Source organism: Pongo pygmaeus, chromosome 6 (genome assembly GCF_028885625.2).
Source record: "Pongo pygmaeus isolate AG05252 chromosome 6, NHGRI_mPonPyg2-v2.0_pri, whole genome shotgun sequence".
NCBI lineage: Eukaryota > Metazoa > Chordata > Mammalia > Primates > Hominidae > Pongo > Pongo pygmaeus.
In genome coordinates this window covers 130,054,480-130,080,704 of record NC_072379.2, presented here as the reverse complement: position 1 = coordinate 130,080,704, position 26,225 = coordinate 130,054,480, and the positions used below count along the sequence as shown (strand labels likewise).

The window sequence follows — 26,225 nt, the reverse complement described above, 5'->3', positions numbered from 1 at the left end:
TGAAAAATTTTCTCTAAAATCCTATTAGTCATAACTAGATAATACATTCCTTTTGACATCTTACATGTCTGCTGTTAATGATCTCAATTCTTAAGTCTAAATAACCAGTTGAAAGGATCTAACTTAATTAAGAATTTTGCTTTATCAAAAAATTTTCTATTGTCTCAAAAAAGAGCTTCCAGATCCTTCAAATGAGGCCATTAATCAAAGCAGATAAAATTAGTTTTAGTTACTAAATAAATACTTAGAATACTGCAGATAATCAAAGTAGTTAATATTAACAGTCAAACTGTTAATTTTGTTGTCTCAAATAGTTATCGAGACACTGTAGACATTGCAGAAAAAATCTGAAGCAATGAGCTGGTTAATTTAGACACAACGATATTTGGGGCATCAATTGATTACAAGTTTCAGATTGAATTATTCTGTTATTCAATTGTTCACTCCACTTAGGCAATGCCTATATAATAAGTTAACTTAGGCTATCTTAATAATTGATGTGTGTTTGTTAGTGTATTGGCTAAGGACATAGGACTTTAGATGAGAAAATGAGGGCTTCAGCCGGACATGGTGGCTGGCCAGGTGAGGTGGCTCACACCTGTAATCCCAGCACTTTGGGAGGCCAAAGTGGGCAGATCACTTGAGGTCATGAGTTTGAGACCAGCCTGGCCAACAGGGTGAAACCCCGTCTTACTAAAAATACAAATATTAGCCAGGCATGGTGGCGGGTGCCTGTAATCCCAGCTACTGGGGAGGTTAAAGCACAAGAATTGCTTGAACCCAGGAGGTGGACATTGCAGTGAGCCAAGATTGCACCACTGCCCTCTAGCCTAGGTGGAAGAGCTAGATGCTGTCTCAAAAAGAAAAAAAAAAAAAAAAAGAAAACAACGATTTAAATTTCAATTTGGTAACTTCCTACATAAGTGAACTTGGGCAATTATTTAACCTTTCTAAGCCTCAGTTTTCTTATCACTAAAATGTAATACTTATTTTGCTGGCTTGCAAGGGTAAAATGAGGTAATATACATAAAGGCTTAACTGGCACTTAGTAGGTAGACATTGAATTAATTCTTTTTAAGTCACTTCAGTTTCTCAGCCATGATATTATAATAAATAAGTAAATACATAATATGTCAGGTGGTGATAAGCGCTACAGAGAACAGCAAAGTGGGAATCCTTAATGTCTACCAATGGGGACAGGGGTAGCTAGGATGAGAAAAATAGAAGGGGACATTAATATGGTGGCTTAGCCTCAATCCATGTACATAAAGATTGTCAAGGTGCATGGGGGCAAGTTGTGTCGCTTTTTTTTTTTAGCCTTTATTGTTTCATAATTGTGTCCTTCATAATCAGGCAGACACAGCCTAAAATTATACAGGACGAGTGGCAAAGAGGAAGGAGTCAGGAGTAAGAAAGTGGGGGAATGAGGCGTGGGAGGCTAATGAGCTGTAGGGCCAGCCATTGATGTCAGGATCCTCAGAACTAAAGTAGAAGCCATCAGCCTGGAGACTCACACTTACCACTGATACCCAACAATGCCATCTAGATGGTGGTGAGTTAGTTGTAACAGCAGTTTCTTTTGAGTATTTTAAAAAATGATTATTATAAAAAATTAAATAGCACATTACCAAAAGGATATAACCGAAATACAGAAAACTGAAAAGATTTCGGAAAAATAAGTCACCAATAATTTCATTAGCCTAATGCATTTAATATCAGCATTTGGGTTAATTTCCTCCTAGTCCTTTTTCGGGTGTATATTTAAAGATAAGTGAAATCATACTGTATACAGTCGTGGATCCTGTTATTTTAAGTATAATATTGTCTCGTAGCATTTTCCTTGTTGCTAACCAGCCTTTCATAACTATCCTTTTAACAAGTGAATAATATATCATTAAGTAAATGAACAGTAATTTACTTAATTTAACTATCTCTGTATATTGTTAGATGTTTAGAATCTTTCCAATTTCTTGATATCATAAATATCACATTAGTATACATTTTTCTGCGTGTTTTCTTTTCCACATTATTTTTTTTTTGAGACAGAGTCTTGCTCTGTTGCCCAGGCTGGAGTGCAGTGGCACCATAACAGCTCACTGAAGCCTCAACCTCCCAGGCTCAGGTGATCCTCTCACCTCAGCCTCCTGAGTAGCTGCAACCACAGATATATGCCATCATACCTGGTTAATTTTTTATATTTTATAGAGACAGAGTCTTACCATGTTGCCCTAGGCTGGTCTTGAACTCCTAGGCTCAGGCAATCCTCCTGCCTCAGCCTCCCAAAGTGCTGGGATTACAGGCATGAGCCACCATACCTGGCCTTCTTTTCCACATTTTAGATTATCTTCTTAGAAACGACTTTCAGAATTTTCAAAACATAAAACGTTCCAGGAGATGGACATTTTATGACTCTTTATACTTACTGCCAAATTGCTTTCCAAAGGGATTATAACGATGCCCAGTCCCAAGAATGGTGTAATGGTGTATCAGAGTAGCAAACCTCATCATACCCTTGAAAACAGTGGATCATTTCATTAATTTTTTTTTACAGCTTCAGTTTCCAGGTTGAGATATAAGCAAGTAAACAAATAGTATGTCAGATGCTGATCAGTACAATGGAGAAGAGGAAATTGGAGAGAGGGGATGTGGCGGGGGGAGTGTTGCTGTTCTATACAGGATGATCAGGAAAGGCCTTTCTAAAAAGATGATATTTAGGCCGGACGCAGTGGCTCAAACCTGTAATCCCAGCATTTTGGGAGGCCATGGCAGGCAGATCACCTGAGGTCAAGAGTTTGAGATCAGCCTGGCCAACATGGTAAAATCCCATCCTGTCTCTACTAAAAATACAAAAAGTAGCCCAGCATGGTGGTGGGCACCTGTAATCCCAGCTATTGGGGAAGCTGAGGCAGGAGAGTCACTTGAACCCAGGAGACAGAGGTTGCAGTGAGCTGAGATTCTGCCACTGCACTCCAGCCTGGGCAACAAGAGCAAAACTCTGTCTCAAAAAAAAAAAAAAAAGAAAGAAAAAAAACATATTTGAATAAGAGCTAAAAGAATTGAGGGATTAAGGTGTAAGAACTGCCCAAGGAAAGAGGGTTTCAGGCAGAGAAAACACTAAGAAAGGCCCTAAGACAGACCCATGTCAGGCAATGTTTGGGGAACAGCAAGAAGGCCAGGGTGGCAGTGCCCAGCAAGAAGCGGGCAAGGAAGGAGATGAGCTCAGAGGGAATGTGGGCAGCTAGGCCATCAAAGGCTTTATCAGCCATTGTAAGGATGTTTCTTTTACTCTGAGTAAGATGAGAAGGCATTGAAGGGTTTTGAGCAGAGGGGATTTGGGAATTGGCCTGTGTTTTATATGATTACGTTAGCCGATGTGTTCGGAATAGGCTAAATGTGCTCGAAATCAAACTCAGCATCTTTCCCAGCAAACCTCCTACAGTCTCAGCATCTCCATACTCTGACTCACCCATGCTCAAAACCATAGTCATCTTTTACATCCCGAAACCAATTGTCGCCAAGCTCTGTCAATACTCCCTCCGTAATGTCTCTTGCATTTGCCTTCTCTGTCCATTCCCACAGCCAAAAGCCTACCATAATCATTTTCTTTTTTTTGAAACAGGGTCTCCCAGGCTGGAGTGCATGGGCATGATCACAGCTTATTGCAGCCTTGACCTCCCAGGTTCAAGCAATCCTCCCATCTCAGCCTTCTGCATAGCTGGAACCACAGGTGCACACTGCCACTCCCAGCTAACGTTTGTATTTTTTGTAGAGATGGGGTTTCGCCATGTTACCCAGGCTAGTCTCGAATTCCTGGGCTCAAGCGATCTGACTGCCTCGGCCTCCCAAAGTGCTGGGATTACAGGCATGAGCCACCGTGCCTAGCCCCATAACTGTTTTCTAACTCATCTCCCAGTCTTCTACCTTTCTGCTCACCCCTGTACCACCCAGTGCCCCTAGAACAATCTTCCTAGCAAAGCTGATCACTCAGGGGTCTTCACGTTATCTTTGCTGTCTCCCTGCTCTTCAGCACTCATAAGGTCCAAATTCTTCAGAATGGAATTCAAGCCCTACCACAATTTGATCTTAATCTAGTGCTCAAAACTTATCTCCCATTGTTTTATTCAGAATTAACTGTGACTTTCTGTCTAACAAGTTCCTTGAACCAGCTCTGTACTTTATTACTGTACATCTTTGCTTACATCATCTCCGCTTCCCTGTACCTTCTGTTTAAAACACTCTTCCCTTGGGCCGGGTGTGGTGGCTCACGCCTGTAATCCCAGCACTTTGGAAGGCTGAGGCGGGCAGATCACAAGGTCAGGAGTTCGAGACCAGCCTGGCCAACATGGTGAAACTCTGTTTCTATTAAAAATACAAAAAATTAGCCAGGCATGGTATCGCGCGCCTGTAATCCCAGCTACTCAGGAGGCAGAGGCAGGAAAATCGCTTGAACCTAGGAGGCGGAGGTTGCAGTGAGCAGAGATCGCGCCATTACACTCCAGCTTGGGCAACAAGAGTGAAACTCCATCTCAAAAAAACAAAACAAAACAACAACAACAAAAACACCCCTCCCTCAAAGCCCCACCCAGAAATCCTACTCACACTTCTGGGATCCCAAATATCATTTTCTTCATGAAGCCATCCCCACTCTTCCTGGCTGGAATGATGTTTTTGTTCTTCTGTGCCCCCATAAGTTCTATTCCACTACTCACACATTCTGTACCACATTATACTATCGTCTTGTGAATATACTTTCCTTCCTGCCAGGTGATAAGCTCCTTGAGGATCTGTGTCTTGTTCATCGTTGTTGCTCCTACAGCACTGATTTCAATGCCTTGAACATAGTAGGTGTCCAAGAAATGTTTGTGGAACTTAAATTCTCCAAGGCCTTGTTGCCAATTTGTTCTTGGAACAGAACTAGAATTCAGGGCATCTGATTCCCAGCTCTCTATCCCTTTCCCAATACCATTCTATCTCTCTGTCTTCTTTCTATGATTCATTGTCATCTCATCTGAATGACATTTGAAACCGCTAAGGAATTTTACAGAAGAGTGACTAAACAAAAAACAAATGCTGGAACGTATTTTCCATGTAGCTATTTAAGCCAAAGTGAACCTAATGAAGGGGCACTAAAAATTTAATCCTGAATAAAAACTAAAATAAAAACAAACAACAAAAAAACATGGCACATATATGTCTAGAAATGTTTTAGCTTCTTAGGGCTTGATTTTTGGCTTGCATTAATCTTATAGGAGTCTAGTTGCCATGTTTCTTGGTAAGCTATAAAGTTCTCTGGGGGAAGAAATGAAAAATAAGTGGCCGGGTATGGTGGCACACGTCTGTAATCCTAGTACTTTGGGAGGCCGAAGCAGGCAGATTGCTTGAGATCAAGGTTTTGAGACCAGCCTGGCTAACATAGTGAGACCACATCTCTACCAAAAAAGATACAAAAATTAGCTGGGCATGGTGGTGTGTGCCTGTAGTCCCAGCTACTCAGGAGGCTGAGTTGGGAGGGTTGCTTGGGCCCAAGGAGCAGAGGTTGCAGTGAGCTTAGATCTTGCCACTGTACTCCAGCCTCAGTGACAGAGTGAGACCCTGTCTAAAGAAAAAAACAAAAAAAAAAAACAACAAAAAAACAAATAAATGTATTTTTCTGTTTAAAAGCTCTTAGCAACATTTTTAGCCCCTAATAATATGAGAGGGTTTAAACATTTGGGAATGAGGCCCTGTGGCAAAGCTTAATTTGCAATTATTCCAGTCCTCCCCCTGCCTTCCCAACTTGGAAAAATAGCCCAAGGAGCTACTGTTCTAAACTGGGCATCCTCTTCGGTATTTGAAATTTAAAAAGTAAATTATACCCATGATACATGTTATATACAAGTATAATATATGTAAAATGCAAATAAAATTGTCATAGCATTTAACAACTAGTAATAGTTAGCATTAATGATATACACACGAGAGTTATTTGTGAGCGAAGAACACTGATGCCCTTAGGAAAAGGAAGATTTGACCAAGTTAAAATATATATTTTAGAGAATGGTTTAATATTTTAGAGAATGGCTTAATATTTCAGAGAATGGTTTCTCTCCTTGACAGTTTTGTCTCTCCTCTCCACTGAAACGTAGAAGAGGGTAGGATTGCTGTGAAGAATGTCCTATTGAGGTTTTCACAAATTCGAATGAAATGGGATGAAATTAAAACCCTCCACTTTACAGGGAAAAGGGATGAAACTGAAGCACTCATTCATCTCAGTCTACTCCATCTCAGTCTGAATGTTACAGCAGAGGCTGACCTGTGAATCTAACGTGAATTGTGATAGAATCGTAGAAATGAAAGCAAGCTCTGAAATAGTTCCTTCTACCTTCGATCCTCAGTGGGTGAGCCCCGAACCATTACAAACGGAGTTAGTATTTAAGAAACTTTCTCATAGGCAATTTCCTCCAACTGCACCCTAAATGCTACTTTACAGAACTTCATAGACCATTTTTCGTTTGCTCTACAATGAAGATATGAAAACAGCCTTTTGCCACAGCTAATGATCCTAACCATTTTTCTATCACTTGGGTTACATTTCTGGACTATGGGGAGACAGCCTAGAGCAATGGGTAAGAATTCAGAATTGGAGACAGAGTTGCGCTTAAGCCACAGCTGTATGATCATAGGCGATTGACTTAAGCGCTCTAAGCTTCAATTTCCTCACCCATAATGCAAGGATGATAATACCATCCAGCTGATCAGATAACTGTGAGGACTAGTCTAGAACCAGCGCTGTACAATAGAAACATAATGGAAGCCACAATGTGAGCCACATGTGTGATTTAACATTTTCTAGTAGCCCATTAAGAAAAGTAAAAAGAAATAGGCAAAATTAATTTTAGTGCTATATTTTACTTAACTCATGTCCAAAATATCATTTCAACATGTAAAAAATGTTCATGAGTATTTTACATTCTGTTTCTTGCACTAAGTTTTCAAAGTCCAATGTGTATTTCACATGTACAGGTTGAGCATCTCTTATTCAAAATGCTTGGGACCACAAGTATTTCGGATTTCAGATTTTTGAATATCTGCATATGCATAAATGAGATATCTCGGGGATAAGACCGAAGTCTAAATGTGAAAATCGTGTATGTCTCATATACATATTATACACATGGCCCGAAGGTAATTTTATATAATACTGTTAATAATTTTGTGCATAAAACAAAGTTTGTATCAATCGAATGATCAGAAACCAAAGGTGTCACTATCTCAACCACCCATGGGACTATCTGTGCTTGTTTGGCAATATCATTCCTGACACTCATTTATGTGCTACTGATAAGCAATCATTTTCTCACGTTTATTTAGACATAAGTACTTAACAGTAAAAAATATAACACACCAGCTGAGCGTGTTGGTTCATTCCTATAATTCCAGCATTTTGAGAGGTCCAGGCCGCTGAATCACTTGAGGCCAGGAGTTCGAAACCAGCCTGGCCAACATGATGAAACCCCGTCTCTACTAAAAATACAAAAATTAGCCGGGCATGGTGGTGCATGCCTGTAATTCCAGCTACTCCAGAGGCTGAGGCAGGAGAATTGCTTGAACCCAGGAGGATCGTTTGAACCCAGGAGGCGGAGGTTGCAGTGAGCCTAGATCGTGCCAGGGCACTCCGGCCTAGGTAACAGAGTGATATACATATATATATACATATATATACACACACACACACACATATGTATATATATGTGTATATATGTATATATAACATACTATTAAAATAGTGAAAAAAACAATGTGTTCAGGGTTACTAATCAGCACAGCAGCATCCCTTAGAATACCTGTATCACAGCTGGGCGCAGTGGCTCATGCCTGTAATCCCAGTATTTTGGGAGGCCAAGGCGGGTGGATCACAAGGTCAGGAGATCGAGACCATGGTGAAACCCCGTGTCTACTAAAAATACAAAAAAAATAGCTGGGAGTGGTGGCAGGCGCCTGTAGTCCCAGCTACTTGGGAGGCTGAGGCAGGAGAATGGCATGAACCTGGGAGGCAGAGCTTGCAATGAGCCGAGATTGCGTCACTGTACTCCAGCCTGGGTGACAGAGCAAGACTCCATCTCAAAAAAAATAAAAAATAAAAAAAGAATACCTGTATCACTTGCTAAACAGCAGCAACAGCAGAGAACAGCAGGCTTTGTCACCACCAACAATGCCACTTGTAGCATCATAGTCCTCAAAAAGTATTGGATTTTGGAGCATTTCATATTTTGAATTTTCAGATTAGGGATGCTCAACTGGTATAGCATACCTTAATTCAGACTAACCATGTTTCAAGCGCTTGATAGCCATATGTGACCAGTGGCTACCATACTGGAGAGTGCAAGTCTAGGAAAAAGGCTGTGAAGCATTTAGCATTATGCTAAGCATAGAGAATTCTACAAAATCATCATGGATGTTATTGTTAGAGAACTGTGTAATCTTCTCCAAGCACTCACTTCTCTAGACTGACCCTGTCTATCCTGCTCTTAGAAGTACCTGGAGAGGTTCCACTGCTCAAGCTTGAGCCCTTCAGTTACTTTAAGGGGTACTTCCTTATGGTCATTCCCCATCTATTGCATGGAAAAGGTGACCAAAAGTGGCCTCTGTGGGGGTTCTGCATAGAAAATACACATATGGAGTGTCAATGACCTTCAGGGTACTGAATTATGAAACCCCAAGAAGGAGACACCATCATATTGATAGGACAGGATAGGACATTTGCTAAAGCAACCACTTGCTCCTATACTTTTCCCCTTCTGAGTAGTGAGGCTTAGCTAAGTAATCCATGTGATCAAAAGTTGATTTGTTAAATTAAACATAGGGCCATGTGCGGTGGCTCAAGCCTGTAATACCAGGACTTTGGGAGGCTGAGACAGGTGGATTGCTTGAGCTTAGGAGTTTGAGACCAGACTGGGCAACCTGGTGAAACCCTGTCTCTACAAAAAATGCCAAAAAAAAAAAATAGCACAGTGTGGTGGCACATGCCTATAGTCCCAGCTACTCAGGAGGCTGAGGTGGGAGAATAGGCTGAGCCTGGGAGGCAGAGGTTGCAGTAAGCCAAGATCGCACCACTGCACTCTAGCCTGAGTGACAGAGTGAGACCCTGTCTCAAAAATAATAATAATAATAATTAAAAAATAAGTTAAACATAGAGTTCCCTTACAACTGAACAATTCTCCTAGGTATGTACCCAAGAAAATTATAAAACGTACATTTCCACAAAAGCTTGTACACAAAGGTACACAGCAGCATTATTTATAATAGCCAAGAAATGGAAACCACCCAAATGCCCAAGAGCTGATGAATGGATAAACAGCATGTGGTATATTCATACAATGGAATCTTTTTCAGCCACAACAAGGAATGAAGGACTGATACAATGTGGATGAACCTTGAAAACATTATGCTCAGTGAAAGAAGCCAGTCACAAAAGGCCACATATTACATGATTCCATTTATATGAATATTTACATTAGGCAAATCCATACAGCCAGAAAGCAGATGAGTGGTTGCCGGGGTCTGTGGTTAGGAGAGAATTGAGAGTGACTCTACCAGGCATGGGAGTTTTTTTTTTCTGGGATGACGGAAGTGTTCTGGAGCTAGGCTCAGGCTCTGGAGCCAGGCAGCCTGTGTGAAAGCCCAGGTCTCACTACTCATTCGCTTTGTGACTTTGAGTCATGTTCCTACCTCTTCTGCACCTCAGTTTCCCTTTACAATGACGATGATAAGAGTGCCTGGGCTTGTTATGAGGATTCAGATAGTTAACATAAGTAAAGTGCTCAGGAGAATTTCTGGCCAGTGGTATATACTATTTTTTTCCCATTATAATGTTTATGACTTTAAGAAAATTGATATATAATAGTTGTACATATTGTTGGGGTACATGTGATATTTTGAAACCTGATAGCTATTTGGAAATATATAATAAATTATAGTCAACTTTAATTTCCCTACTGTACTGCTGAATACTAGAATTTATTTCTACTATCTAACCCTATGTTTGTACCCATTAGCCAACATCCCTTCATCCCCCATTCCCCCTTCCCTTCCCAGCCTCTGGTAACCACCATCCTACTCTCCACCTCCATGAGATCCACATTTTTAGCTCCCAGATATGAGTGAGAACATTTGATATTTGTCTCGCTGTGCCTGGCTTATTTCACTTAACAAAATGACCTCCAGTTCCATCCATGTTGCTACAAATGACATGATTTCATTTTTTAAATGGCTGAATAATAGTCCATTGTGTGTGTGTGTGTGTGTGTGTGTGTGTGTGTGTGTGTATCCACATTTTCTTTATCCATTCATCTGTTGATGGACACTTAGCTTGTGTGATAGATATTTCATAAGTGATCCTGATCACCCTGTCCCCCACCCTTGCTTATTTCTGTCCGTAGCATTAGTCACTTTCTTTTTCTTTTTTTTCTTTTTGAGACAGGGTCTCTCTGTTGTCCAGGCTGAAGTGCAGTGGCACGATCTCGGCTTACTGCTACCTCCAACTCCAGGCTCAGGTGATCCTCTCACTTCAGCCTCCCTAGTAGCTAGAACTACAGGTGTGCCACCACACCCAGATAATTAAAAAAAAAAATTTTTTTGTGGAGGCAAAGTTTCACCATGTTGCCCAGGCTGCATTCATCACTTTCTAACCTACCCTATGATAACTTGCTTATATATGTTGCTTGTAGCCCATCAACCCCTACTAGAAGGCAGGGATCTAATCCATTTGTTTGCTGCTAGATTCCAAGCACCCCAAACAGTGGCTAATACAGACAATGAGCCCCACCACACTTTCTGAATGAATGAACAAATGGTTGGCACTTCTGGCCAATGGCACTGGGCAGCCTGGATGGAAATGAGATTCACCTTTCACTGAACAGCTTTTTGCACCATTTTCTATTCTACCATGTGCTCAGTCCTTTTCATAAAGGTGAAAAGTGAAAAATGAGATACAGAAAATAAGAATACTTGACCTGAGGGAGAAGCTGGTAGCATTAAACAGTAAGACTTTAGCCATCAGTGGGAAGTGTGTGATCTAGAGAAAAAAGTGAGGATGTGGTTGCGGGCCACCTTTAGACTTTTAGCCCCTGAGTAAAGAGTGGAGTGACACCTCAGGAATGGCACTCAGTCCTACTCTTGAAGCACAGTGTGTACACAGGTTAATAAGAAGTTTGTTTGTTTGAGATAGAGTTTCACTCTGTAGCCCAGGCTGGAGTGCAATGGCGTGACCTCAGCTCACTGCAACCTCTGCCTCCCAGGTTCAAGTGATTCTCCCGTCTCAGCCTCCAGAGTAGCTGGGACTTTGCCACCATGCCCAGCTGATTTTTTTATATTTTTAGTAGAGACAGGGTTTTGCCTTCTTGGCCAGGCTAGTTTTGAACTCCTGACCTCAGGTGATCCGCCTGCCTCAGCCTCCCAAAGTGCTGGGATTACAGGCTTGAGCGCCTGGCCTAATAAGAAGTCTCAATAAGATCTTTCATATTGTGCAATATGTGTTCTGTACTTACGGGTACAATGAGAAATTTTTCCATGGCAAAATGCCCGTTTCCAGGCACAGTAAACAGAAGAGCTTGCGGAGGGTTGTTGCCCACTTCCCACTGCAGCATGGATACGCAGGTGGCCACAGTGGACGGGATTCCTCGGGCAGGGACAGAAGGTCTGTCACCACTGCTAGCAGTGCCCTTCCTCATTCCTTAATAGGCTCCAGAAACCCAATAAAGATTACAGGATGCCAAACACAAGACTAGACTTCAAATGAACTGTTTTGTAAATGTATCCCAACTAATTTGGGATAAAACTCTGCTCTAAGTTGTCTTTGAGGTCTCTCTACCGCTTTCCTTCCTTCTGCCTTAATACCTCTCTGCTCTCTTCTGTTAGGTAAAAAACAACTGATGAGTCACCAGCTTCTCGGGTAATGTATTATCCTTTTCAGGAGCTTTTGCATGAAAAAAGAGGTCAAAAGGAGAGAAAGAAACAATAATGATAACGTTGGTGATGATATTAATAATACCAGTAATGATGACCATAGCTGATGATAACTGCGTGTCAGCTATTCCGCCAAAAAATGGATACGATTTCTCTCATTTAGTCCTCCAACAATTCTATGAGGTAGATATCACACCTGTGTTACAGATGAGGAATGAAAAATCACATAGCAAGTGGCAGGTGAAGGCAGATTTCCTCTAAAAATTTTGCTTTAAGGAATTTTTTTATTTTTGAAACAGTGTCTCTGTCTGTCAGCTGGGCTGGAGTGCAGAGTTGTGAACATGACTCACTGCAGCCTTGACCTCCTGGGTTCGGGTGATCCTCCCACCTCAGCATCCCAAGTAGCTGGGACTATAGGCACACACCGCCACACCCAGCTACATTTTTATTTTATTTTATTTTTTGTATTTTTTGTAAAGACAGGGCTTCACCACGTTGCCCGGACTGGTTTTGAGCTCCTGGCTTCAAGTGATCTGCCTGCCTCAGCATCCCAAAGTGCTGGGATTCCAGGCGTAAGCCATCGTGCCTGGCTATGTAAGAATTTCTCAAGTAGAACCTTTGATCCTGTAGGAAGACAGCTGGGGGGGAGTCAGACAATCACAGCAACCCTCAGTAGCGGCGACAATGACAGTTGAGGCTTGAAACTTCAAATAACCCACTGTGTCTATGACTGCCTAGGTTCAAATCTTGAGTCTGACATTCTTAAGATTACCTGGGGGCAAGTCACATACTGTCTCTGTGCATGAAATTATGGTTAGAACTCATCAAGATAATGCAAACAAAGTACTTACAACAGTGCCTATGAATACATACATGAAGCACTCAGATGCTGTGTACGGGTGCTTCTCAACTTACAATGGGGTTATGTCCTGATAAACCCATCGTAGGTTGAAAATAACAAAAGTCAAAAAAGTATGTAATACACTTAACCTACTGCACATTGCAGCTTAGCCGAGCCTACCTGAAACATGTTCAGAACAGTTGCAATACAGTAGTCAGTAAATTACATGAGAAATTCAACACTTTATTATAAAATGGGCTTTGTGTTAGGTGATTTGGCCCAGCTTCACGAGAGAGTAGTATCTGCACATCGCTAGCCCAGGAAAAGATGAAGATTCCAAATTTGACATATGGTTCCTGCTGAATGCATGTCACTTTCTTTTTTTTTTTTTTTTTTGAGACAGTCTCGCTCTGTCACCCAGGCTGGAGTGCAGTGGCGCGATCTCGCCTCCATGCCCAGCTAATTTTTTGTATGTTTTAGTAGAGACGGGGTTTCACCGTGTTAGCCAGGATGATCTCGATCTCCTGACCTCGTGATCCACCCGCCTTGGCCTCCCAAAGTGCTGGGATTACAGGTGTGAGCCACCGTGACCGGTCGAATACATGTCACTTTCACACCATTGTAAAGTCAAAAAATCATGATAAACCATTGTATTAGGTTGATGCAAAAATAATTGCATTTTTTGCTACTAAAATAATGGCAAAACCCGCAATGACTTTTGCATCCCTAACAAGTCATTGATGGTCTGCATTTTGATTGCTACGAATCCCTGCTAAGTATTAGAAAACCCATAATTTATTTCTAGCTTCCCAAATAACAAAGGTGCTCTTTTACCTAATTTTGTAATGTAGTTGTTGATCCATTCTCTATAGAATTTTTATCAAAAAAGTGACATAATCAAATTTTGAAGGTAGACACGCCAAATCCCATTTCCCTAACACGACAATTATTTTTGGTTTTGTGTATTTCCTTCAACTTTTGCTAACTCTGAGAAGCGAAGTGGAAAGGAGACACTGTACCACATCAGTTTGGGTTTTTGTCACACTCTCACAAAGTAGCTGTATGACTTTAATGAAGTTACATAACTGCCCTTTGTCTTCATTTTCCAAAGTATAAAATGAAGCGGTTAGGCCAGACGATCTTTAAGATTGCTCTAGCTATAACAGTCTATGATTTTGCCTATAATCTACTTTTTTTTTTCTTTCAGAATCATGTTTCAGTTGTATATAGAAGGTACATGTAAAATAATGTTTACAAAGTTAGTTAATTTCCTAAATTATGTTTGGAAAATAAAGTTTCACATATAATGAGTTCTGCAAAGGTAAGGTTACAATAAAAAACCCCAGGAATTTCAAAGATAGATGCCAAAATTACCAAAAAGATATAAAAATTCATATTTTAATACATTCACAATATATGTATGTTTACAACAAAAGGATTTATAATTCAGTGCATTAATTATAAGGAATACATTAAGTTTGACAAGCCCATTCTAATCTTTGTGGATTGCTTCCTGTCAATACCACTTCATGGAGGGATAAACTATTTCCTCCTTCGTTTCAAATGCAGAATAGCTTGGTGATGAAATAGCTCTTCCATATACACATAAAATTGTATAAGTAAAGGAGCACTTTGCAGGATTTTCTTGAGATATAAAGGGCAAATAAGTAGGACTTTTAAGGAGCCAAATATACAGTTATTAATGTAAATATGAAAATGTTACAGCAGTGTAGTTTTTCCGTGTGGTATTATTGATCTTTTAAATTTCTCTATAAGAACATCAAAAAGGGAAAAACAAAAAAGGCACAGTTCTACCTGACATAGATTGGCAGAACTATGTCAGTGTAAATGTCTAAAATGTCTATAACTATTAATGCAGTGAATCAGTCACTCTCTCCCCCACTGCCACTTACCATGTAACCTGGTATAACCTTTCTGGAGGTGATCTGACAATACTAATAAAGAGTTTAAATATGTTCCTACCCTCTAGTCTGGTAATTCTACTTACAGAAAAGTGTATGAAGGAAATAATAAGTGCACAATTGCTTTGCCACAGAATTGGGAACATCTAAATGACCAGAAATAGAAGAATAGCTAAATAATTGATGCTACACATATATGGAATTTATGTATATATGAATATATATTTATGATATCTGTGTATGTGTATCATATATCATATCATAATATAGATAACAAGAGTGCTTATTGCTTCTGGCTTAGTCATTGTTTCTAGGTTTTTCAGTGAACAGAGGACCTAGGAGATATGTCTATACATGTACATAGACACCCTAAATTTATATCAACTCTCAATTCAAATTCAGGACCACAGGATTTCTGCCTAACCTCCTCCATGTTACATCTATATTCCCTTCCTCTCATGCTGAGAATCCTGCTTCTCAAGGACAGCAGGCATAATAAGATCAGAATATACTACAATTAGGCCGGGTGCGGTGGCTCACGCCTATAATCTCAGCACTTTGGGAGGCCAAGGCGGGTGGATCACCTGAGGTTAGGAGTTCGAGACCAGCCTGGCCAAAGTCAAATCTACAAAACAAGGTGAATTCGAAGAAGTCTAGTTTCTATCCCTATCCCCTCCACTTTCTTCCTCCATTTTTTACAGGTAACTACTATTAATATTTTGTGATGTGAATCCTCCTATTCTTTGTTTTCTAATATAAGCAAATGTATTTACATATGTGTGTGTATGCATGCATATATGTGTGTATGTATATACATTTACATATATATCCTTTTTGACCTGTATGGTAGCATTGTAGACTCACATTTCTCCCCCCATTTTTTTGTAATATATCCTACAGATCAATCCATAATAAGTATATTTAAAGTTCCTACTTCTGGCCAGGCGCAGTGGCTCATGCCTATAATCCCAGTACTTTGGGAGGCCAAGGCAGGCAGATTGCCTGAGGTCAGTAGTTCAAGACCAGCCTGGCCAGCCTGGTGAAACCCCATCTCTACTAAAAATACAAAAATTAGCTAGGCATGGTGGTGTGCACCTGTAATCCTAGCTACTCAGGAAGCTGAGGCAGGAGAATCACTTGAACCCAGGAGGCAGAGGTTGCAGTGAGCCGAGATAGTGCCACTGCACTCCAGCCTGGGCAACAGAGCAAGACTCTTTCTCAAAAAAACAAAAAACAAAAAAAACCTACTTTCATTTTATAGCTACACAGACTCCATTGTGTGTAGGTATCATAGTTTATTCAACCAGTCCTCTATTAATAGACATTGGGGTTATTTCTAGTCTTTTGGTATCATAAATAGTTTCTGTCCTAAGGTTTTGTATTATATGTATATATATTCACATCTTAAATATAAGTAATTTTTACTATGTGGAAATATTCAAGATGAGCCTATGCCATCTTGTACCAAATAGCATGAAAGCTATCAAAAACTGCTAGGGTTGTGTCAAAAGATGTCAGGAACCACTTTGAAGATGCTACCACAGACCAATGAGGATAATTTAAGCATTAATAAGAATAATATGTACAGAAGCACATTAAATACATTTCAATGAATGAGTTCAAATTATAATTACAATAGAGAAAACAAAAGTTACTTAAAAATAAGACAAAGCAAACACCATTGGCACATGCCAGAAAATCAACTTAAGGAATGATAGGATTAAAATATTACCATTTTTACAATCCTTAATGAACTAATGGATCTAGGTAACATCACAAAAGAAGAGATTTTTATGTACCACCTAATGGCAAAATACTCCACTCCCTAGGAAGCAGTCTTGCCAAAAAAAATATATATATATATATGTATATATATATGAATCTGATTGAGCATGTACAGAGGAACATGTTGAGCTATATCATAGGAATGCAATCAGAAACATCCAGACTGTGGGAAGTTCTACAGGACAAACAACTTGGTTTTTGCAACAAATAAGTTACGAGGGAAAAAATGAAATTAAAAGATATTTAAGGGATTTAAATTAAAAGAGATTTAAGGGACATATCAACCGACTTCAGTGCATGAACCTTATTTGGATCCTGCTTCAACAAGCAAACTACAAAAGTAAGTTATACTTTGGGAGGCCGAGCAGGATGGATCACGAGGTCAGGAGTTCAAGAGCATCCTGGCCAACATGGTGAAACCCCGTCTGTACTAAAAATATAAAAATTAGCCGAGCATGGTGGAGCGTGCCTGTAACCTCAGCTACTCAGGAGGCTGAGGCAGGAGAATCGCTTGACCCCAGGAGGTGGAGGTTGCAGTGAGCCAAGATCACGCCACTGCACTCCAGCCTGGGTGACAGAGCGAGATTCCGTCTCCAAACAAAAAAGAAAAAAAGAAAAAACAACAACAACAACAACAACAAAAGTTATAAATTTGTGAGACAATTAATTAAAAATTCCAACACTGAATATTTCATTCTACTAAAAAGTTGTATTAGTTAATGTAGATATGATAATGGTTATGTTTTTTACAAGTCCTTATCTTTTAAAGATTCATATTGAAATATATATATTTTAGACAGGGTCTCAGTCTGTCACCCAGGCTGGAGTGCAGTGGCACAATTGTAGCTCACTGCAGTCTTGAACTTCTGGGCTCAAATGATCCTCCCACCTTATTCTCCCAGTAGTTGGGATTATAGGCACTCACCACCACACACAGCTAACTTTTTAAATTTTTTGTAGAGGCAAAGTCTTGCTATGTAGACCAGACTGGGCTCAAACTAATGGCCTCAAGTGATCCTCCTGCCCCAGCCTCTGAAAGTGCTGGGATTATATAGGAATGAGCCACCACACCCAGCCATATCAAAATTTATGGATGAAATAATATAATATCTGGAACTTGCTTCAAAATAAAATGAGATGGGGAGAGGAATGGGATATTGATGGGCTAGACATGAGGTACAACTTGACATGCGGCCCTTTATGCTTTCTGTCTACTTTTCTTTATGTTTCACTTTTCTATAATAAACCATTAATATGCATTTATATATCATGAATATTCTGGTGTGTGTATGTGTGTGCATGTGTGTGTTTGTATGTGTGTATAAATTTAAAACAAAATTTTAATGATGATATCTCTGAGTGATAGAATTATGGGTGACTTGGTGATTTTTATTTTCTTCTTTTTACTCTGTATTCTATATTTTTATACTGCACATGTATTGCCGTTTTTGCAATTCAACTATAATTCACTTCTGATGCACTGAATAAAATAACTTTGTCCAGTACTCTTTAAATATAATTGGGCAAGGCTAATTATTTAATATTCAATTACATTTAGTTTTGATTGGGTACAGATCATAGTTTATGAAAATATAGCTCTAAAGTAAAGTTTGAGGTTTGGAAATTCTGTCATTTGGTGTAATGGGATAATCTTAAATTTATAGCTTAGGAGTGAACAGTTCATTTTTTTCTCCTTTTTACATAACACAAAAACAGCAGATCCAGTTTGGCACAAACTTTCCCCTCCAAAGTCACCTTTGTGCTGAAATCCAGCACCTCAGGTTTCAGTCAAGTAATTTGCAGATGAGAAAAGGTTTCTTAGCAAAATTTTCTTATGGTTTTACAACAGTGTTGGTTCCCGGTAATTTGGCAGAGTCCTGTTTTCACAGCTAAGTGAGTCAGAAGGCTGCTCCTTCCGATTTTCTGATATGCAGAGAGGACAGGCAGTTATCAAATCAAATCACTCTTTTTGTATCACTGAAATAAATGTAAGGCCATGACAGCAGATGCAATTAAAGAAAAATATAGTTAATGGATATTTGTAGTTTATTACTAGTTAATACAAGATACTGCATGATTTACCATTCAATTATGAAAAAGTTATTCCTTTAAGGTCAATAAACACTTTTTAAACCACTTACAAAAACAAGTCTATTTTATATCACCATCTGAATATTCTATTATCAGATAATTGTCCCTTCTTCATTTATTTTGAAATAGACATTGTATTTATCTAATCTTCCTTCTTCTGCTTGTTCACATGTCATTTACTCCTAAATAAACCCTCATCAGCTCCTGTTATGAAATCTATGAACAGATTATCATGGAAGCACTTTTTTGCTCTGAATGTAGACTTTAAAGTGAAATCATGGGTAGATTTGGTTATTCATTTGAAAGTGAAGCTTTGATTTAACAAACGGCTAGAAGCAGACAATTTTGATTTGGGTCCATCTGTCCATTTGAGTTTCCATGGATTATTATATACTGCACATAAACTCCATCTACACTTGCAATTATGTTCCAAGCTTTGTGCTAAGTATTTTCATATGCAATCCCAAGTATTTAGTACAATGACTTTGTGAAATAGCTATTTTATTATTGTTTGTTTGTTTGTTTGAGACAGGGTCTTCATCTGTCACCCAAGGTGGAGTGCGGTGGTGCCATCATAGCTCACTGCAGTCTCGACCTCCTGGGCTCAAGGGATCCTTTCACTTCAGCCTCCTTAGTAGCTGGGACTACAGGTGCATACCACCACGCCCAGCTAATTTGTGTATTTTTTGTAGAGACAGGGTTTTGCCATGTTGCCCAGGCTTGAAATCATTATTTTAGAGAGAGATTAAGTTGCTTGCTCAAGGTCACACAGTCATTGAGTTATTCCAGATTTTGTTGCCACTTTTAAGTTATGAACAATGGTGACTGAGGGCGTTTGTAACAGTCCTTGGTGTCTAGTACTGAACCTTGTACTAGAAAGGATGTCAAATCAGTTCAAAGGATGATGACATCTATCTAGTTGCAAAAACAAGAAGTACAAGGCAACTATCAGAGCAAAGACGGGGCCAGCTGAGGTGGAGCATGCTCTCTCTCAGGCAGAAATCAACTTAAAGGAGAAGGAAGAGGGAAGTCTGTTCTTCACAGCAGCAAAGCAGCACTAGCCTTTTGCCTTGATCTTTTAACAAACTTAGGAAGGTTCCAACATCTTCAAGCCTGGGAATACACAATGTTTTAATTTGATGACCAGCAAACTAAAGGTCAACCTGAGAAAGTTGATTCTTGACATACTTCCAACAAGGGTCACTTGTTTCATCCCAATGGACTCAAAGTTAAGAATTAAAAACCTCAACTGCAGTAAATTACATGTTTGAAAAACTGAGAGTTCTAATTACATGTACATCCCAAATGCCAGTGGGGCCCACTCTATTCATGTACTCATAGCTTTATGAGAAACTGTTTGTTTGGAATGTGGTTTTTAAAGGTAATTTACCTTCAGGTTTAGTTGAAGAATGGAATATGTGAGAAAAGAATTTTCCAACTTTTGTTGACTCAGCAATGAAAAGGAAAATATGTTTATATGAATATGGCTACTTGTTGATCTCAGACACTTGAAATTTCATTTGCTGAATGCTAAATCCAATTATAAATTTCAAACATAATTTCCAAAACATACCGTTGTTCTAATACTACAGAACCATCTCGATGGGCATCAACTGGGCATCAAATCAACTATTCCTATAAGGTTACACTAGAGTTGCTACTAGGAACATTTCATTTGTGGAGACATAAAGACAGGTTACATGATACTTTGTAAGTGGACTTGAAGTAAAGGATATTAGAAATAAATAGGAACAACAAAAATAAAACATGACTAAACCAGCTCTCCTGCCACCATCAAAACAAACGTTTCCAAGGAACTGGAGCCAAGAAAATAGAAATCCACAAACACAAAGGCCAAGATAATCAGTTGAATCTACTAAATCTCCATAAATGACAAAACAAAACGCTAAAAACCAAGCCATACCAAAACCCCACCTGCGTTGAAGAATACCAAACAACACTGACCTTTTCTGCCCCATCGCCTGCCACAGAAATCTGAGCCTGCGGCTGATTTTAAAATGACCAAATCTCCAAAAATTCTGAGAGATGGCCATTTTAAAGACACAATATCTTCAATCACATAGGTCATGTCCACATTAACATAAGTAGTAATTATTAAAGAAGAAGGAATCTCCTTCATTCATTTTAAAAACCAATTCTTTCTCAGATTTGCCACAGAGCCAGACAAACTTAATTGTTAAGGCACAATAATATTAGATTGAACTATTTTTCTTTTTCTTCTTCTTTTTTCTTTGGAGACTGGGTCTCACCCTGTCACCCAAGCTGGAGTGTAGTTGCACAATCGTGGCTCACTGCAGCTTCGACCTCCTGGGGTTCAGGTGATTCTTCCACTTCAGCCTCCCAAGTAGCTGGGACTACAGCTGTGCACCACTACGCCTGGCTAATTCTAAATTTTTTTAGAGACAGGGTCTCGCTATTTTGCCCAGGCTGGTCGCAAACCCCTGGGCTCAAGTGATCGTCCCACCTTGACCTCCCAAAGTGTTGGGAGCACGGGCATGAGTCACCGTGTCCAGCCCTGAATGGTTTTTCGATCCAATAATTTTTATTATGGAAAGAAAGCTGGGCAATGTAAACAATGATGTGCTTTATTTCTCCATTTCGGTATTCCATTCTTGCTAATATACAGGTATTGAATTTAACTTGTTTCATTCTTAATGTTTTATGTCTTGTCTTCTTCTTTTTAGAAAAATTTAAACCAGCCAAAAGACTGCAGGGTAAGTGTTGGTGGCTAGTTCCTATGAATAACAAGTCATAGTCCGTAGAGCCCAGTATGCTGGCCTGGAGAACAGGCAAAATTCTGCAGATGTGGTAGTTCATGCCTGTAATCCCAGCTCTTCGAGAAGCTGAGGCGGGAGGATCACTTGAGCCCAAGAGTTCCGGGTTACAGTGACCCATAATTACGCCACTGCACTCCAGCCTGGGCAACAGAGCGAAACTCTGTCTCAAAAACAAAACAGAAGAAAAAATTCTGACTGCCCTGAAAAAACCCTGAATACCTAAAACATAGAAAATCTAAAGCTTGTGCCATAATGCTTGTCAGTGGTTAAGTTCATGCATGTTACAGACTTCACCATAGCCCTCCCACCATAGCACCATACCACAGATGCAGGAACTACACAAGTCTCCTTGTATCCACGTGACCATTTCTTCTCATTTGGATGCAGTATCTGCTAATGAGCAGGGTCACTTGAAAGAGAACTGAACTTGGAATCAGAGTCCAAGTGTGTCAGTTCCAGCTCTTTGGGGAACTAGACAAGGCAATTTAGTGCAGTGGATCAGTGTCTGCCTGCTAAAGTCAGACTGTGTGGGTGGAAATCCTGGTTTTCCACTTTCTAGCTATGTGACTGTAGGCAAGTCTCTTAAATCTTGTGACTTGGTTTTCTTATTTGTAAAATGGTGATGATATCAATAACTACCTTAGAGGATTAAATGTCTTAAGATGGTTTAGAACAGAGTCGCAGATATTCTAAACACTCAATTAATGTGGGCAATTATTATTACTAGCTATATGACCCTGGGGAGCTCACCTAAGCTCTGTAAGACTCTATTTCATCTTCTGTACAAGAAGGGGTCACAATCTCACATGGTCTTTATGAAGACTGAATAAACTCAAGTAACATACATGTGGAAGCTATTTTTAAGACATCATCAATGGCTGGGGGCAGTGGCTCGCACCTATAATCCCAGCCCTTTGGGAGGTCGAGGCAGGTGGATCACCTGAGGTCAGGAGTTCAAGACTATCCTGACATGGTGAAACCCTGTCTCTACTAAAAATACGAAAAAAAAATAGCTGGGTGTGGTGGCAGGCGCCTACAATCCCAGCTACTTGGGAAGCTGAGGGAGGAGAATCGCTTGAATCCGGGAGGTGAAGGTTGCTGAGATCGCGCCATTGCACTCCAGCCTGGGCAACAGAGGGAGACCCCATCTCAAAAAAAATTTATAATAATAAAAGTAAGTAAATAAATAAATAAATAAAACATAATCAAATATCAGATGACTCCTTCAACCTAGCAGAATCAGTTCCTTTCTGTTCTTTGCTTCCATCATACTTAAAAAACATACACGCAATTGCTATAGCACTTGTCACAAGGTACTGTAAGGATTTGCCCACCTGTCTTCTCCCCCACTGACAGCACATCCTCCAATTCACCTCTGCATCCTTCACACATTGGACATACCTGGCACAGGACCGGTACTCAATAAATATTTGTTTAAATGAATATCGTTCAAACAATTGCACAGGCATTCTCAAGGCCTTTGCTGGGAATGACGGATTATCACTTTTGCTGAGGGTCCTCAGTAGACCACCCAGAAATGTGCTTTTCTTCAGGCACAATATATTGAGATTCTGTCATTTCAGATCCCACCAATGTTGTATTTGTTGCATTTGTTCATTCTTTTCACTTAATAAATAATTAGCAAGCACCACCTACTGTGTGCCAAGTCCTATGCTGGGTTCCATATAGTATACCCAAGTGGCAAATGGCCAGACTAATACAGTTCCTGCATATTACATATAGAGGGAAACTATGTACTATAGAATCATCCACCCTTTGAGATAAACTCCCTGGTTTGATTATTTCATTACAGTGATAGGATCTCAAGGTGGGAAAGAACGGCTTTCTAGAAGTAAAAGTCTTTATACTTTACTTTTATTTTTATTTACTTATTTTAGAGACAAGGTCTCGCTCTGATGCCCAAGCTGGAGTGCAGTGGCATGATCATAGCTCACTGCAGTCTTGAACTCCTGGATTCTAGTGATTCTCCTGCCTCATCCTCCCCAGTATCTGGGACTACAAGCGTGTACCACCATGCCCACCTTAGGGTCCTCATAGAATAATAATTAAGGTTTGAGATCTGACTGCCTGGGTTCAAATCCTAGATCTGCTTTGTACCAAGGTGTAAGACCTTGGGCAAATTGCTTACTCCCTCTAAGCCTCACTTTCTCATCTGTAAAATGAGCTAGTGGGATTGATGTATTAGAAATGACAACCTCATTAATCACGTATTATGGTGCTTGCCATACAGTTCACACTCACTATGTGTTTGATATTATAAACAAATCTATTCTCCTCACTTACTCACCCCAGTGTTTGAACTTCTATCACAAATGTACCCAGTGAATGGGGCATGACTGCCTCACTTCCGGGCACCAGGGTCAGGGAATTTACTACCTCCAGTGGTTGTCCATTTGTCTGCTAGGCAAATCTAACAGTTAACCAATGTTAATGGGTTGAAATATACATGCTTACATCTTCCACTCATTGGCCCTCAATCTGCCATTTGGGATTACCCAGAAGAGATCAAATCTCTCCTCTGCCAGATAACCTCAAACTTTGAAAGGTAGCTACATATGCTAGTTATCACCATCCCCCTTACACACCTACATAAAACCTTGGATCTTTTTGTTATTTCTGAATAACTCTGTGCACCAGATTTCTTATTATCCTTTTTATTTTTCTCATATAATCCTTTGCTGATCAATGTCTCTGAATGTCTGAAGCCCAGAATTCATAAAACACAATAAATGTGGTCTGATCATCAGTGAGTACTAGAGAACTAGTTCTCCTCTTGAACATTATATTTCTATTAATACAACAAAAGATTGATTTTTTTTAAAGCTACATCCCACTGTGTTGACTCATCATCTTCTTACAATCAACAGGAGACTGTAAATCTTCTTGCCGTGTGTAGCTGTAAGCCATCTCGCCCCCACTCAGTACTTGTACAATTCGAGGATCTTTGAGTACTTTATATTGGTACCCATTAAACTCTATATTGTTTGATATGATTCATTATTACATTTTGTCAGGATTGGGGGTGGGGAGAGAATCTGATTGTATCCTCCAACCTATTTGTTATTCTTTCTAGTGTGTGTCATCTGTAAATTTGTTCAGCAGGCCATCAATGTTATTGTCTTAGTCATCGATAAAAGTGTTCGGGGGAAAAAGCAGATTTTCATTAGATCCCTGGAGATCTGAATGTGCATCAGCCTCTTTTTTGTTGTTGTTGTTGTTAGTGGTGGTGGTGGTGGTTGGGGGACAGAGTTTCAATCCTGTTGCCCAGGCTGGAGTGCAATTGTGCAATCTTGGCTCACTGCAACCTCTGCCTACTGGGTTCAAGCGATTCTCCTGCTTCAGCCTCCTGAGTAGCTGGGATTAAAGGCGTGTGCCACCACGCCTGCCTAATTTCGTATTTTTAGTAGATGCAGGGTTTCTCCATGTTGCTCAGGCTAGTCTTGAACTCCTTATCTCAGGTGATCTGCCCACCTCACCCTCCCAAAGTGCTGGGAGTACAGGTGTGAGCCACCGTACCCGGCCCGCATCACCCTTTTTAAAAAGACAAAAAAAAAAAAAAAAAAACCACAAGGGCCAGGTGTGGTGGCTCATACTTGTAACCCCAGCACTTTGGGAGGTTGAGGCAGGAGGATTGCTTGAGGCCAGGAATTCAAGACCAGCCTGGGTAACATAGCAAAACCTCATCTCTATTTTTAAAAGTATAAAAATTAAAAAGAAAAACTTCTTTTTTTTTTTTTTGAGACAGAGTCCCACTCTGTCACCCAGGCTGGAGTGCAGTGGCATGATCTCGGCTCACTGCAAGTTCCGCCTCCCAGGTTCATGCCATCCTCCTGCCTTGGCCTCCTGAGTAGCTGGGACTATAGGCGCCCACCACCACACCCGGCTAATTTTTTGTATTTTTTTTTAGTAGAGACGGGGTTTCACAGGATGGTCTCGATCTCCTGACCTCATGATCTGCCCGCCTCAGCCTCCCAAAGTGCTGGGATTATAGGTGTGAGCCACTGAGCCCGGCCAAAAGAAAAACTTTTAAAATACATCATTCATTCAATCAAAAAATATTTACTGAGTGCCTTCTGTGTACCAGTTACTACTCCAAGTGCTGAGCATCTAGTGCTGAACAAAAAAATTGCCTGCCCTCATAATGCTTACATTCTAGGAGGCGAGGTAGACAACAAACAAAGAAGTGTTATGAAAAACAAAATCAGTTATGGGGCTAGAGAAATTTGACAGTGGGGATGGAGTGGGGTTGACGATAGGCAATATGGCTAAAACAGAGTTGTTTTTGGAGTATGGTTGAACTATGCATGTCCTGCATTATTAAACTGGCCCAGAGTGGGCAGCAAGTCTTTCTGATTCTCAAAATCCACTTTTATTTTTATTTTTATTTTTTTTGAGATAAGGTCTTGCTCTCTTGCCTAGGCTAGAGTGCAGTGTTGTGATCATGGCTCACTGCAGCCTCGAACTCCTGGGCTCAAGTGATCCTCCTGCCTCAGCCTCACAAGTAGCTGGGTCTATAGGCACATGCCACCCGTAGTCCTAGATAATTTTTTAATTTTTGTAGAGATGGGGTCTTGCTATGTTGCCCAGGCTGATCTTGGATTTCCAGCCTCAAGCAATCCTTCTGCCTTGGCCTTCCAAAACACTGGGATTACACACATGAGCTACTGTGCCCAGCCAAAAATCCACTTTTCTCTATGTAAGGTCACTTTAGAAAATATCAATAGAGCAATGATGAAGAATTTTTGTTTTTTTTTTTTTGAGATGGAGTCTTGCACTGTCGCCTGGGCTGGCACGCAGTGACACGATCTTGGCTCGCTGCAACTT

General features: G+C 40.1%; 1 protein-coding gene across 2 annotated transcripts in view; it reads right to left on the bottom strand.

Annotated features, from left to right (window-relative positions):
* MKLN1 (muskelin 1) overlaps window positions 1-26,225 on the bottom strand; it is a 399,844-nt gene that overhangs the window by 338,766 nt on the left and 34,853 nt on the right. The gene's annotated exons all lie outside the window — the stretch shown is intronic.